Genomic DNA, 12,248 nt, shown 5'->3' on the forward strand with positions numbered 1-12,248 from the left:
TTGACACAACTGTTTTATTTTAAATGGATTGTAAAATGTTACCAGAATGACCTTAAGATCAATTTTATAACTGCACTCTCCTGGTACACAGGAAAAGTAATGTCCAAAGAGAAGCCAATCAAAAAGAAAAATAAATCTCATTCAAGGGTGCCATCTAGCGGGCAAATGAAGTGGCTCTAATGTTGCTAAGCAACATTTGGATGGCTTGTTTAAAACCCCAAAGTCTTGGAAGAAACTTAGTTCAGTGTTTCCCAAAATACGTTCCTTGATAACAAGATCTGTCATCAAATACATTAGAGACGTGCTGGGTGAAACACTGTGGAAAAGACATCTTTATTATAGGCTATCTTGCAGACTTATATATGTCAACATACCCTGGGAATCTCCAAAAGGAGAAATGGCATTTTTCACTTATATTCTATCAGGGACACTCTTTACTTGAGTATGCCTCTAAGCTCCTCATAGAACAGTGGAGTTTTTTAAAATAATGGGAGAAATGCTGATCTAATCCAACTCCTGCCTGTAAGTTTTACACATGAGGGCTCCAGCAATTTAAGTAATGTATTCTGGTTCCCAAGACAGTCTTATAAACTGTCAAGGCCCACAGAAAGTCTTTCTCTATAACCTGAGGGGTAGATGTAAATGGGAGACAGACTATGAAGTGGAACTCCCCCTTGCTCCTCTTCTCTAGCATTAAAATTCTACTGTGAAAGGTCAGGAGAGTTCAAGTTATGTGCCTGTTAGAAGGACATCCTTTTGCAGTCAGATAAAATATTGATTTTAAAACTTAGAATCACAATTTTATTCCAAGTTTTAACAATTTTAATCTGGCTACAGAGTTATATGAATATTATATGGTCAAAAGTGGTAGCTCATCTCTGTATGTTTTTGTTATATTTCACTGAAACACAATTTTAAGAGTGTATAAAACATTTCTGATGCCTCCCAGACAGGTCCCATTTGAATGTAAACCTGAAGAACAACCACAATGCCTAACAGTGATTGTAAAAAAAAAAAAAAAAAAAAAAAAAAAAATCAAAGAATTATAACCTAAAGTAATAAGCTTTAAGAAGAACATGCCTTACACTTGTCCAACTTAGGTAGATATTATGTGGGATGATAATATTAAAATTACAAAGGCAGCTTCCCAGGCAATTGTTACAAAATGTTCTGAAAAGTATGTTTTCCTTTGGAAGTAAATGCAACATCTAAAACATACATACACACACAATTGTGGATGTTGTATTTATGGGCATGCCAAGGAACTTATGAAGCTGTTGGCCATACAGCAACTTTCAGAGTATTTTGTTCAGGTTAAGACTGAGTGGCCTCAGGTTACACATCTTCTAGGGTCAGCATGAGCCACAGCCAAGTCTCCAAGTCTGACACGTCTCAGTGTTTCTCACCACTGCACCTTACATGCTGGCTATTCTGAAACAGAATTATGTGTTCACAAACTCTGGTTCCATAGCCTACTCCCTACTCTCAAAATTAAAAAATGAGTTAATAATAACTTGAAGATTTAAAAATAAACACAAGGCATGTTTGATATTTTTTAAATCATTTTGATGACTACACGATATACTTTTAGTGCTAGATTAATAATTGAAAAATGTTTATCTCCTCTTAAGAAAATTCTTATTTAAAAATTATTTAAGAAAACTTAAGGTTTTTATTTAAAAATAAGGGCAGGAGAAAGGAAATCGTTCTCAATATCTTTGGGCATAAATTTTTTTCTGTACCAAGAATTGATTTTCAAAGGATATAGTCTAAAAGCAGAATTATAGGATCCAAGGGTAAGATTCACTTATATTGACAAGCTTTTTTGCCCAAATTTATACCAAATTTGGAATTTCTTAGCCCTAAGTTATGAATAGGAGACTTGAAAGATAACTGTAGGTGTGATCACTCCTCATTCAGTCTATGTCAAACAATCTTAAGGCTTTGGAAATACTCAATTTGTTTGCACACAAACATGGTCTTTAAGGTAAGAGTTTATATGTGCAATACAAATTCTAAAGATGTCCTGAGCTCTAAAATCCTAAGTTTTCAACAGGATTTGTACATCTGGTATGTGAAGAAAAGCTCTTAATTAGGAATTCAACCTCAAAGTCTTAACATAAAACCAATTGCTATATACGGACTGGTGTTTTAACTGGATTAACAGATGCCCAAGTGCAAAGTGGAAACCAGACAAAAGCATTGTCAGTTAGGCTGGACAGGTTGGGAGAGGGCCAGTGCCCAAGTATGAAATTGTCACAGCTCGGCACCAGAGTTCTGGCTATAATTTCTTTAGGTCTGCCCTGGAAGGCTATCCCCTTTTATCCTGCACATGGATTAGGCAATATGATGGGGTAGCTCTCAGAGGCATGAACTAACCTGAAATACTTTCTATATCCCTATTTCAAAGCCCCAGACTATACTCAGTCCAAGAGTAAATGACATTCCTCATGAGTCCCAAACCACAAAACTTTCTCATTTTTTCACTTCCAACATATCACTTTATAGCCAGTGCTCCTTTGTTTTTATGAACTTTCTTAAGGACCCATGAGTATTTCCAAAGTTTTAACTCTATGCATAGCAAATTCATTGAAAGGAGGATCCACTTTTCCTTCCAGTATTCCCAAAGACTACTGGTCAACTGATATGCCATACATTTGCATAATCATTCATTCATTTATTTAAATATTTTTATACTCTTATTATGTGTCAAATCCAATGTCAGTGTCCAAGAAGCTGAGTCAGTAACTCTAACCTCATTTACTTATCAATTATATGATCTGGGGAGAGATAGCTAATTTCTCTGAGCCTTTGTTCTATAATATGAGATAATGGTTCTCACAATATTATATAATAGTATATACATCCTAAACAATGTGAAATAATATAAAGGATATTGTGTCCAATACCTGTCAAATATTTTTAAAGTAATTTAAAATTAAAAAAAAAGGAATTTAGTTGATTCTGGTTGTAAAATATTGTAGCAATTATTAAAATACAATGTGTAGAATATAGTTTTATATTTAATATACAAAATAGATCTATTCAACTGAATTTCAGTATAAGCAACAAATTCTAATCCCACTCCCTACTGAAAGATAAAGGTACAATTAATCTTAGCAGCTGGAAGTAACCATTACTGCTTTTTGAACCTTAATCTTAAGAGTCTCTCCTTTCTCCATCTTCTCATCTATCTTTACCTTTCTGACATGGCGAAGGTGGCTTCTGGGACATACCTGCTCAACACAGTTAGAACCAGAGTTGCTGATGCCACAGGAGTTGGCCACTATCCTCTGGCATCATTTATTAATTACTAGAGTACCCAGCATGGACTCCAACAATGTCACTGCACTCAGTCCTTCTTGTACCCATCCCAAGCCTTCCTAGTCTTCCAATGTTCTCAGCATTGTTACAGCTTCCCTTGAAGGCTCAGGACCTTTTGGCTGCTTTCCCATCACTGAAGCTTCACTCCTATCAGGCTGCCTGCAACCACTACCAAATTCTCCATTCAGACAACTAGTGAATGTGCATGAGCTAGTCTCCTCAAGCTGTCCCGGAATATACATATTCCTCCTGAGAAACTTCTCCACACCTTCATATGAGATTTCTGGATCTGAGGAGACATATCTATTTTCTGCCTCCATCACAAGAAAGGGGACAGAATACAGGGAATCTTTTCTTAGAAACCTGCCTGCTTTCCAACTCCAACCTCTTTTGGACCTCATTTTTCTGCCCTGTAGGTTGAATTCTTTCTCTTCTTTGGGTGGGAAAACCCTTTTCTGCCATTAGGCATTCTCTACCGTGGCTTAAATACTTGTTACTCAAAGTGTGGTTTGTGGACCAGCAGCATGGACCACCTTGGAGCTTATTAGAAATGCAGAATCTCAGGCTCTACTCCAAACAGACCTGATGAACGAGAAGTCCTATTCGAACAAGATCCCCGAGTAAGTAGAAACCTCATTACAGTTTGAGACACAGTGACTAAAAGATAAACTCCAAGACAATTCTTCCAATTGGACCTTCATGAAGAAAGACAAGAAAAAAACTCTTTTTCGACAAAGCTGGTCATGGAAAATCAAACCCAGCCTGTTGTCTAGATTACTACAATTTTAAAAATCCATCTGGAATCCCAAAAGTAAGCCTTACCCCTTCCATAGAGAGAATGAACGGACACTTTTTAATTGTAAAAGGAGACTTGCAGAGCATCTAGAAACAACAATTCACTTACCACAAAGGAAAATCACACTGGTTGATATTACAAAAACAACCTACTATATGTTTGTCCCCAACAGGTGATTAAAAATCAACGTGAAATAAAGTTAGTACTCAATAAGAGCTGGACACAAAATTGAGTCGACTATGGCTTTGAGATTAATAACTCGCAATGAAAATTATATTAATACGAACATAAAGGAGGCATAACTTTTCTTTCATTAATATATAGAGTATTTGCTCTTGATAGCCAGAAAACTTCACAATTTATCTTTTATTGTTATAGTCAGTGACTTAGTATCTAAGAAGTTATTTTTCTTTTTTTCTTTTTTTAAATTTGTTTAGTTATACATGGACACAATATCTTTATTTTATTTATTTATTTTTTATGTGGTGCTGAGGATCAAACCCAGTGCCTCACACATGCTAGGCAAGCGCTCTACCACTGAGCCACAACCCCAGCCCCAAGGAGTTATTTTTCAATGGAGGGGGTCCTATACAGAAGAAAGTTTGGCCATATGCTTAAATGCTTACATGTGACCTTAAGAAATAATCATTTAACATGTTGGTGCCATGCTTTTGTGCTTCTCAGTTTCCAGGAACCATGAGCCAAATAAACTCCTATTTTTTATACATTACCTGGTCACAGGCATTTTGTTACAACAACAGTTAATAGATTAACATACCTTATATAAACCTCACCACATACATCAATGGTAGTCATATTTTCGTTTTTAATCTGATTGTAGTACAGGGGGTAATTTATCATCTTCCTCTACAAAAAGGGAAAATGGACTGCCAGAGATTTTTCTTTTTTCCATTCTTCTTTGTTTTACATGACAGTAGAATGCATTTTGACATATCAAACATACATGAAGTATAACTTCCCATGCTTGTGGTTATACATGATGTGGAGTTACACTGGTCAGGTATTCATATGTGAACATAGGAAAGTTATGTCTGATTTAGTCTATTGTCCTTCCCATTCTCCTCCCTCCCATCCCCCCATCCAATCCGGTGAACCTCCACTACCCTCTCTGCATCACCCCCCATTCCCCCACCTATTGTAAGTCAGCATCCGCATATCAGAGAGAACATTCAGCCTTTGGTTTTTTGGGGTTGATTTATTTCACTTATCATGATAGCCTTCAATTCCACCCATTTAACCACAAATGCCATAATTTCATTCTTCTTTATGGCTGAGTAATACTCCATTGCATATTTATAGCACATTTTCTTTATCCATTTTTCTGTTGAAGGGCACCTAGGTTGATTCCGTAGTCCAGCTATTGTGAATTGAGGTGCTATAAACATTGATGTGGCTGTGTCACTATAATATGCTGATTTTAAGTCCTTTGCATATATGCTGAGGAGTGGGATAACTGTGTCAACTGGTAGTTCCATTCCTAATTTTCTGAGGAATCTTCATACTACTTTCCAGAGTGGTTGCACCAATTTGTAGTCCCACCAGCAATAAATGAGTGCACTTTTTTCCCCATATCCTCACCAACATATATTGTCATTTGTGTTCTTGGTAATTGCCATTCTGACTACAGTGAGATGAAATCTCAGTGTAGTTTAATTTGCATTTCTCTAATTGCTGGAGATGTTGGAAATTTTTTCATATATTTGTTGATCAACTGTAATTCTTCTTCTGTGAAGTGCCCGTTTGGCCCCTTTGCCCATTTGTTGATTGGGCTATTTGGTTGGTGTTAATTTTTTTTTGAGTTCTTTATATATCCTGGAGATTAATGCTCCATCTGAGGTGCAGGTGACAAAGATTTTTCCCCCATTCTGTAGGCTCTTTCTTTTGTTTCCTTTGCTGTGAAGAAGCATTTTAATTTGATACCATTCCATTTATTGATTCTTGATTTTACTTCTTACACTTTAGGAGTCTTGTTAAAGAATTCGATTCCTAAACCAACATGATGGAGATTTGGGCCTACTTTTTCTTTTAATAGGCACAGGGTCTCTGGTCTATTGCCTTGGTCCTTGATCCACTTAGAGTTGAGTTTTATGGCTGCCAAAGATTTTAAAGCAATTTCTTTCATGTCAGTAATTACAAGAGTCAATTTCACCTCCTAAATTCTCATCAAGGACTTTGTTCCTTAGTTGGAGATTTCAATGCAAGGTACCAACCACCTCAGTTTACAACGAAGATAATAAGTTATACTCAGAGACGTCCCTTTTTTCCAAATGTCCTCTTCAGATCAGTACACTCTGACACTATATTTTATGCAAGAAAATCCTTTCTTTCTTCATATCAAGTCATATGCAGAAGCCTAACAGAGCAAACAGGGCATCCACATTACTCTGGATCAAACAGAATAAAGTGACCAAATGCCCTAGCCTGTCAGGTCTTATTCAGTGGCAGATCCTGACTCACCCCAAGAACTCTAAAATTCCCTCAGGAAACCTTTAAAATATACTGTCTCTGATGTAGACCAAGGGTTGGCAAACTTTTTCTGTAAAGGGCCAGATAACAAACATTTTCAGTTTTGCAGGTCAAATCATGTACTGCAAATACTAGACTTGGCTGTTATAGCTCAAAAGCCGTCAGATATTTTGTAAACAAATGGGGATGCTAGTCCTTCAATGAAACTTATCTACTAAAACAAGTACCAGATGGATTTGACCCAAGGGCTAGAGTTTGCCAACCCAAATCTAGACATGTAGTTTTTATCATTTCTTGGTTTATGTAATGTTTAAGATGTAGAAACAGAACATATTGCAGAAAATGCCTAAAACTGCATTTGTTTCAACTTGAATTTTTATTTATTTTCACTTTACCCACAATATTTACCAAAGTGGTTCAAATATGAAAATCATATCTTACTCATTCACCAGGGGGCTGTTTAGGAACTTAAAACTATGTTTTCCTCCATAAATCATGATCATCTCAAATGTAATCTTTCACACATGGTGAGTTTTAATTCTGAGAAGATGTAGTGCAATCCTACATATCAATCCCACCCCCCTCAAAAAGTTGTGTCTCATACATATCTCATGAAATTAGGTTTTGCCCCTATTTACTCAAGTGTAAGTAGCTGATATTCTGAAAAATGGGGCAGAATCAAGAGTGTTTCCTTAGAATAAACATTATACCAGCATGACTGGTGATACAGCAGGTATGGGAGAAAAAAATTTGGGTTTTGTAGTAATTTTTTATACAACATCCTAGATGCTTCCTAGGATATTAATATATATTTGTAGTTTATAATTATGTTGCACATCAAATCATATTATATCATATTATACACCATACTGATAACAATCAGGGTCTCTACCCTAAGGGTTCATGGAAAGGGGTGCCCAGAAACCATGCTGTATTCATATGGCCATTCCCCAAAATCCAGGCCTGACTGGAGCGAAGATGAAAACTGACCCACGCTGGACTCCTCCCACATTCTAGCAGGGTCCATAAGAAGTAAATTCAAGATCATGGCTTGGCAAATTTTATCATATAGGCAGATACAGAAAGAGCAGTACTCAGAGCAGCAGTGGAACATCTTGATGATTCTCAGGTTCCCACCTCCAGTACTTCCTCAGGACCAGGAACATCCAGCACTTGGATTCTACAAGTTGCCTTGTCAGGAAAAACTCTTTTCTGATTAAGCTAGCTGGGGTTTCTAAAAAACAAACAGAGTCCAAACCTCCACATAGATTTATTTCCCTGTCTCTATTCTCATTCCACAATCCTAACCACGCTGCTCAGTCTTCTCCAGAGAGAAAGCAAATGTGCTTCATTAGTTTGATCTGCAAGTGAGGAAAGCAAGTTCTTCTAAAACTTGTGTGGAACCCTCAAGAAACTACCCCTGTATTCATATACCCTTAGACTCTTGCAACTGGCAAGCACCTTTTTATAGATAGCTGATGAGAATAACAGATTTTAATAAAAATGGAAAAAGTTACCAAAACAGGTAAAAGATTGAATGAGATGTAACCAACAAGATGTCACCTTAATTTCTGTGCCAAAAGAAACAATTAAAAAACAGAAGAACATCACAAGTGTGCCCCACTCCTGGACTGTCAAAACACAACAGCTCCTGAGGACTTGCTATAAACTCAGGTGGTCTCTTTGTCATCTACCCTGCAGCTGTTGAGCCAGGCCAGCGCTGGGGTCAAGCACTGCTTACAAAGTTAAAACATCCTTTCCCCAGGCAAACTGAAGATGACAAAGCCAGAATGTGTCTCCAATAATCAAGCTCCTGAACTTGTTATTGACCACTGTGCTCTAACACATGCCCATCTGATCTCTCCATCTCCCCTATTCCCTGTCCATTGCACCCCACACTCTACTCAGAATCAATCTTCTTTTTTCTAATCCAGCATCCTGTTCCCAGACCAGAATGCCAATTTGGTTATGTCCCACCATTATACAAAACCTGTAGTGGTTTCCTAAAGCTCTGGGATAAAGTCTTGACTAATCACCATGGTCCACAATATCTTACAAAATCTTTCTCTTCTGCTCCTCTTCATCCTCACAAAAGATTCTCTCCATCTTGTCTATTCTGTTCTTTTATTGTAGACCTAATTAATTCACTTCCTTGTTTGCATTATCACATTTCAACTGCTTAAGAGTCGCATGTGACTATGGCTTTCATATTGTGTCCCCTCCTACTCCTTGTCATGTGACTGGAAGGGCAGGAGCCACATCGTCCCAACATCCAGCACCATGTCTGATACAGAGCAGACACTCAATAAAGGTGAGATCTTGGGAACCTTTAAATCTCAGGCAGAGCCATCACAAGTGAAGTTCTAGTGAGCTTCAACAGTTAACAGAATGATGGCAGGAACTTCCAAAGAGAGTTATTTGACTAACAATAGGTTAAAGAGGCTGCTAGGGAAACTGTATATTTCATCAGTATATTTTTGGCAAAATGACTCTTTTTAAAAGCAGGTAGTATAAAGGTCAAACACAGTGTAACAGATATTACATCATGCTAGCCTCCAGTTTTATTGGGGGAAAAGATGCCCAAATGGGGCTGGGGTGGTGACTCAGCAGTAGAGCATTTGTCTCGCGCGTGTGAGGTACTGGGTTCGATCCTCAGTACCACATAAAAATAAGTAATCAGAATAAAGGTATTGTGTCCATCTACAACTAAAAAACAAAAGTTTAAAAAAAAAAGATGCCCAAATGCAAAACTGATACTTTAATTTCATTCTTTGTTTCCTCTTGAAATTAGTATGTAGTCGCCCTTGTCACCTACATTTTGTTAAACATAAGATTTAAACTCATATCATACCATTTAATCTCATTTCCAAAATGAAAATCCAATCTGAACTTCATCCTTTTGACTTAAACAAATTTTAGTGGCCAATTTTAGTCCCACCTTAGTCCTAATTTGAATATCCTCAGGTAAGCAGGAATGTTTAGTAAGAAAATATTCCAAAGACTATCACTTCTTCCTTGATCTCACATACAGGAGTTGCAACATAGAAATTACAACTTTAGATGTTTTCACAGTCACAAGCTGATTACCCTAAAGCAAAATTATCTTTTTAATACCTACATAGAGACTGGCCACAGAGGAAGCACTTTCAGAACAAAAAGTTCCATGGTAACAACAAGAGGCCAGTTTGGCATAGGACTCCAGGAAACAAATTTCCATTCATTTTATGGCCTTTCAGGTAGAGAAACCCTTCTCACTCTCAGGCTTATGAAAACTTACAAGATAGTAAATTAAGTTCAAAACTACTTTTATTTTTAGTCTACTTATTCAGCTTTTGATTTTCTCATTTACAAGCAAGTAAATGAAATCAGCAAGATGGTGAAAGAGGTCCCAGTCTTCTTTTTCCCCACCAAGAGCAACAATTAAGCAGTTATCCATGAACAAAGGTGACTCTGTAAGTGTTTAAGGAGTCAATTTAAGTAGCCACAGCAAAACAGTGAAAGAAAAAAATACGAGGATAATTGTTCTTGTAGGAAGAACAATTTCACTTTGCCTGCCTTGTCCAATCCCCCAACCCAGCACAGCTGGACAGGTGGAGGGAACTCCTTGTTTGAGCACACCCCTGCAGAGAAAAGAAGGGCAAAGTACACAGCCAGCCTCCTTAGGCTTTCAGGAACCTGCCCAAACAACCAGCTTCAGTTCCACCCCACCCAGCTCTCTAGTAGGACAGCACAGCTGAGGTGTCTGGAGACAGGGGGAAACAAAGAAGATGGATAGGCTCTGTCAATATCAGTCATGCAGAGAAAGTCACCATGACCCCAAGTGGCCTGCTTGGCATAGGACTCCAGCAGACTTCTTCACTGAAGACTTCAACAGCCCCCACACACTCCCTGTAGCTTTCACCACAAATTGGTGAAGGCAGTGTCTATAATTTAGGACCTTCGCAACTTGTTCTGCAAGGCCCCAGAGCAGCTTTCACTTCTGAGGAAACCAACTTCCAGCAGAGCAGCAGCAGACTCCCTGTAGCCTTCACCTCTGAGGGCCACAAAGTTGTTGTTGTTGTTTTCCCCCCACCTTCACAGTTTCTAGATATCTGCACTGTGCTCCCAGGAGCCACCCAGAGCTGCTGGAAAACCACTGCTGCAGTTTTCCCAGGCTAGGAATGCAACACTATAGTCTCCCCCAGGTGCCTGACCAACCACCACTCTCTCCCTGCTTCAGAAAACTAAGTGAATTGCTTTTATTACAAGTACCCAAGCCCAAGGTTCCAGCTAAACAGCTCCAAGTACCTGACCCACCATCATTCCTCCTGGGCCATCCCTCCATGAGTGTTCTGATCCAGGGGCAGAAGGCACTTTCAAAACATGTGCCTGCAAACAATCCCAAGAGGAAAAAAAAATGCTTATAATCAATGTCTAGAACCCTCAAGCTGTCTATGTATATCTATATGACTTGATCCCTACCACCAGCTCACAGTTGGCTTCTGCAGTCATGTGCATCCAGGCTTTCAGTCCCCACTGCCATCTATTCATTCACAGTCAGCCCAGACCCCCTGCCTCAGATCTTAGCCCTTGTCACTGTGCAAGAAACTGTAGCTGGTCTCTCCTGCTACACATGTATCTGCAACAAGTCCCAAAGTGAAACATATACATGCTATTGCCTTAGGCCTCTACTACTGGTGGACCCAGCCTCTGGCTCCTAGACCCACAGGTAAAGATGAGAATCCCAACAGCTTCTACCTGAGCCAGTGAGACACAGTGCCTCCCTGAATTTGGAGCCACCATATGTCCTCATACTTGTTGCTCTGAGACAATGAACCCAAAACCATAGTGTACCCTAAGATGCCTCTCCACCACCTCTCTCCCTATAAGAGACAGTCTTTCCTTATTATCCCAGTCCATAAAGTCTGGAACAGATGACTGTTTCTTCAAATGACACTTCACAAATACAGAGGTCATAAAGAATCAGGGAAACCTGAAACCACCAAAGCAATACAATAAGCTTCCAGTAACTGATCCCAAATAACTGAGGATCCATGACAAAGAATTCAAAATAATGGTTCTAAAGTCATTCAGCAAATTACAAGGGAACATAGATGCACAATTTATCAAAATCAGGAAAATAGTAAAAGAACAAAATGAGAAGTTAAACAAAAAGATATAAAACATGACTAAGAACATTAGAGCTGAAAAATGCAATGACTGAACTAAAAAATGCAAAGAGTTTCAACAGCATATAAATTAAGCAAAAAAATGAAAAGCAAACTCAAAACCTACGCTACAATGATGCTTAGGTATGTGTGACAGATCACTTGGAATCATATCTTCAGAGGAGAAAAAAGAATGAAAACAAATGAAGAAAGCCCTGGGATATATGGGACAACACTGAAAGTAAGCATTTATGTAATTTAGGTTCCAGAAAAGAAAGCTTAATGAAATAATGGCTGAAAACAAAGTTTCATATATGTACACACAGGTACAGGAAGCTCAGAAATCTCCAGTAAAACTCAACCTAAAGAAAAGTTCCCCTAGACATATTATAATCCAACTATCAAAAAAATCAATGAAAGTTTGACCTAGATATGTTGACACAAGATGACAGGACTCTTACTGTACATTCAGATCAGGTCTGGACTTGGCCTTC

The 12,248-nt window shown here is 38.3% G+C and overlaps 1 protein-coding gene across 1 annotated transcript in view; it reads right to left on the reverse strand.

Annotated features, from left to right (window-relative positions):
- Erc2 (ELKS/RAB6-interacting/CAST family member 2) overlaps positions 1 to 12,248 on the reverse strand; it is an 813,481-nt gene that overhangs the window by 646,916 nt on the left and 154,317 nt on the right. The window lies entirely within an intron of this gene.

The sequence above is a fragment of the Callospermophilus lateralis genome, chromosome 1, assembly GCF_048772815.1.
Source record: "Callospermophilus lateralis isolate mCalLat2 chromosome 1, mCalLat2.hap1, whole genome shotgun sequence".
Lineage (NCBI taxonomy): Eukaryota > Metazoa > Chordata > Mammalia > Rodentia > Sciuridae > Callospermophilus > Callospermophilus lateralis.